The sequence below is a fragment of the Bubalus bubalis genome, chromosome 10, assembly GCF_019923935.1.
Source record: "Bubalus bubalis isolate 160015118507 breed Murrah chromosome 10, NDDB_SH_1, whole genome shotgun sequence".
Classification (NCBI taxonomy): Eukaryota; Metazoa; Chordata; class Mammalia; order Artiodactyla; family Bovidae; genus Bubalus; species Bubalus bubalis.
Window position 1 is genome coordinate 52,877,916 of NC_059166.1, and position 4,826 is coordinate 52,882,741.

Genomic DNA, 4,826 nt, shown 5'->3' on the forward strand with positions numbered 1-4,826 from the left:
AGTGTTTGAAGGTCTCCTGTAAAGTCGTCCTTTGTGCGATTGTCAGGGTGATTTTTTCTGTTCTTTTTTTTTTTTCTTCTCTCTCAACATGCTTAGCTCTGTTCGTAAGAGTCATCTAACAGGAAACTCTTTTTCACTTTGAAGAGAAACAAGGGACTTCATTTTGGGGTATCATCAGTGTTTCTAAAATGACAACACATATACATTTATCCTGTCCCAGGGAAAATAATAGTTTTATGCAAAAGGTAACATCTAACTAAAAATTCAAACTCTATCTGAGGGTGAAAACAGGGCAAAGCAGAGCTCTTATGCTTGTAACTTCCAGACGGTCGGATAAGCTACTCTTTGTTCCCAAAGAAGGGCAGCTGAGCCAAAGATTATTTCCAAGTTTTTGTCAATCACTTTCCCCTGTAAAAGGTGTACACATGGCTGATTGCTTACACACTCAAAATCAGCCAAAAGGTGCAGTCAGAATGAGTCCGTGACTGTCAGCGGCCTTAGATGTAGAGAGAGCTCTAAATGAGCCTTTGAGAAGCAAAGAGAGAAACCATTCAATGCTCATGCATGGAACTTTTGTGAACCCAAGTGACATTTGTGAGTATTTAATCCATTTTTTAAATCTTTCAAATGAATCAGTGGCAATAATTGTATATAGGATTTTATTTAGGTCCACAGAGTCAGTGCTGGTTATATTAAGATTAGTATGTATTATAATGAATAAAAGATATGGACTGTATTTTGCCCCATTGCCAGATAAATGCATAGTTTTCAGCCAATCTTTTGCTTAATAAAGGAATTTAAATAATGGAAGAAATAATGAATGAATGAATTAGAAGTAAAACACACACCCATCTGATGGCTTATGAGATCCTAAGTACTCTAGTCTGCCTTATCATATCTCTAAACACAGAAATGAAAATTGGTATTTGAAAACTTGGACATAACTCTTTACTGACAGATATATTTTTAAAAAGAAAGGTCTGCTTTTATTATCAATTCACAGTGTGTCTTTTCTAAATAGCAGATCTTGGGCAAGTGTTCATCTTTAAATAGGCTTTCACAACTTCGGCATTATTTACCTTTTGTTGTTGTTGTTTAGCTAAGTTGTGTCCAACTCTTTATGACCTCATGGACTGTAGCCCAATTAGCTCCTCTGTCCATGGGATTTCCTAGGTAAGAATACTGGAGTGGGTTCCCATTTCCTCCTCCAGGAGATCTTTGCAACACAGGGATCAAACCCACATTTGTTGTATTGGAAGGCAGATTCTTTACCACTCTGTAACCTGGGAAGCCCTGTTTACTTTACAGTTACACTTTCAGTTCCAGAACTCAGTCATGTCCAATTCTTTGCAACCCCATGGACTGCAGCATGCCAGGCTTCCCTGTCCTTGACCAAATTCCAGAGTTTGCTCAAACTCAGGTCCAATGAGTCGGTGATACCATCCAACCATCTCATCCTCTGCCGTCCCCTTCTCCTTCTGCCTTCTATCTTCCCCAGCATTGGGGTATTTTCCAAAGAGTGGGGTCTTTGCATCAGGTGACCGAAGTATTAAAGCTTCAGCTTCAGCATCATTCCTTCCAATGAATATTCATGGTTGATTTCCTTTAGATCAACTGGTTCAATCTCCTTACTATCCAAGGGACTCTCAGAGTCTTCTCCAACACCACAGTTCAAAGACATCAATTCTTTTGTGCTCAGCCTTCCTTATGGTCCAACTTCACAGATATAGATGACTACTGGAAAAACTATAGCATTGACTATATAGACCTTTGTCAGCAAAGTAATGTCTCTGATTTTTAATACGCTAAGTTTGTCATGGCTTTTCTTCCATGGAACAACTGTCTTTTAATTTCATGGCTGCAGGCACCATCTGCAATGATTTTGGAGCCCAAGAATATGAAGTCTATCACTCTTTTCTCTATATCCTCATTTATTTGCCATGAAGTGATGGGACTGGATGCCATGGTCTTAGTTTTTTGAATGTTGAGTTTTAAGCCAGTTTTTTTTCACTCTCCTCTTTCACTTTCATCAAGAGGCTCCTTAGTTCCTCTTTGCTTTCTGCCATAAGGGTGGTATCATCTGCAAATTTGAGGTTGTTGATATTTCTTCGGGCAATCTTGATTCTAGCTTGTGCTTCATCTAGCCCCACATTTTGTATGATATACTCTGCATAAAAGTTAAATAAGCAGGGTGACAAGATATAGCCTTGACACATTCCTTTCCCAATTTGAACCAGTCTGTTGTTCCACATCCAGTTCTAACTGTTGCTTCTAGACCAGCCTATATGTTTCTCAGGAGGCAGGTAAGGTGGTCTGGTATTCCCATTTCTTTAAGAATTTCCCACAGTTTGTTATGATCCACACAGTCAAAGGCTTTAGTGTAGCCAGTAAGACAGAAATATATGTTTTTCTTGAATTCTCGTGCTTTTCCTATGATCCAACAAATGTTGGCAATTTGATCTCTGGTTCCTCTGCCTTTTATAAATCCAGCTTGAACATTTGGAAGTTCTTGGTTCATGTACTGTTGAAGCCTTGCTTAGAGACTTTTGAGCATTACTTTGCTAGAGTATGAAATGAGTGCAATTTTGCAGTAGTTTGAATATATTTTGGCACTACCTTTCTTTGGTATTGGAATGAAAACAGATATTTTCCAGTCCTGTGGCCACTGCTGAGTTTTCCAAATTTGCTGGCATATTGAGTGCAGCACTTTCACAGCATTATCTTTTAGAATTTGAAATAGCTCAACTGGAATTATATCCCCTCCACTAACTTTGTTGGTAGTGATATTCCTAAGGCACACTTGATTTCATATTCCAGGATGTCTGGCTCTAGGTGAGTGATCACACCATTGAGGTTATCCAGGTCATTAAAATGTTTTTTGTATAGTTCTTCTGTATATACTTGTCACCTCTTCTTAATATTTTCTGCTTCTCTTATGTTCATACCATTTCTGTCCTTAATTGAGCCCATCTTTGCATGAAATGTTCTCTTGGTATCTCTAATTTTCTTGAAGTGATCTCTAGTCTTGCCCAGTCTATTGTTTTCCTCTATTTCTTTGCATGGGGCCATATAATTCTTTGCTGTGAGAGGCTCTCCTCTGCATCTTTGGATCCACGCACTAGATTCCCGTAGCACTACCCACCTTAGTGGTGACAATCAAAAGTATACAAACATTCCCAAATGTCCCTTGAGGGTCAAAATCACCTCCTCATTTGAGAACAATTGCTTTAAAGCCTTAGCTGACAGTAAGACGTTCTTAAAGCAAAGACAGTAATGGACAGTTAGAAAAGCAGATCCTTGATGCTGGAAGTATTGGATCATTTTCAGCTCAGTTCTCTGAGTTTAATCAATATTACCATGCAGAGTATTTTAAAATTTTTCCCAGGGATGAAAGAAATAACACAAGAAGCTGGGATGTTTTAATTTGAAGAGAATTGGTAAATTTACTGGAATATAATAATACTGAAATGATAGTAACAACAGTGATAATAACAGTGACATTCATTTATGAAATGCAGTGCTAGGCAGCCTTATATTGTCTAGTCATTGAGGTTAATTTTACCAGAAACAGTTTCTTGAGGTAATAAGCCAGGATTACTCTTCTTAATCAAGTTTATTCCCTGCTCCAGTCCTGGCTTGGTGACTAGAAGCTGTGTAACAAATGAATTGCCACCGTCTTTCAATGCCATCTGTAAGTGGGCTCTCGGATCAGCCCCAGTTGTTTAGTAGAGTACAATAACTTAAGCATTTCCATTTTGAAGGTGTGAAGATCAAGTTATTTAACCTGAAATTTGGGCTTCCCTGGTGACTTGGATGGTAAAGAATCTGCCTGCAATGCAGGAGACCTGGGTTCAGCCCCTGGGTTGGCAAGATCCTCTGGAGAAGGGAATGGCTGAGCACTCCAGTATTCTTGCCTGGAGAATTCCATGGACAGAGGAGCCTGGTGAACTAAAGTCCATGGGGTCACAAAGTGTTGGATACCACTGAGCAACTAACACTTTCACTCTTCATATACAAGTTAATCACTGATTACGGGAGGGCCACCACAGATAGGTCTTCTACTTTACCAATGTTGGATCAAATTTTTTTTCCTGGGGGGAGAGAACCAATTGTCCTCTCCATGTCCCATGCATATTCTTTGCAGAACTGATGGCTTCTTCAACTATCTTCATTTTACTTAATCTGGTTTAAGCAAGTTTGGAAGTACCCCATTTTCCTCCATAACTTCTGTTTAGGATTTATCTTTCAATCTAGCTGAATATTCTTAAAATTCTTTAGCTTTTCACACATTATAAGTTTCTGTCTTAGGCTATCTTCCTATGCTTTATAATGCTAAATTACAGTCAGCAGTACCCACTTAGTCCTTATCTCTATCTCCTTCTCAAGACATGACTTCCCTTGGAGCCTCTGCTCCTAGGCCCCATGTCCCTTAAGTGTTTGAGTCACATGATCACCAAGGATGAACTCCAGGCATCTCAAAAGTCATTCTTCCCTCTGATGGCTCTAACCATGCTAGACAGCTATTGTCCGTTCTGTTCTTAGAGTCACAGTTAGTGACAATAGGCTTTTTCCATGTGGTTTTCTCCATTGACCATGCAATATGAGATCTCTAAGACCTCATATCTTTATGTCCCATAATTCTGATTGAGAATGAAGTTTCTGAGTAGAGTATTTTGGTAACATCAACACTCAAGAAGTAAAGATGAGTCCTTAGAGATTGGGGACCTGTTCTCTTGATTCTTTTGAAAACTACCTGTTCTACTTCAATTATAGGAAAATAAATAAATTAATTAATAAAATAAAAAAGAGGAATTTCTAAGCAGGAA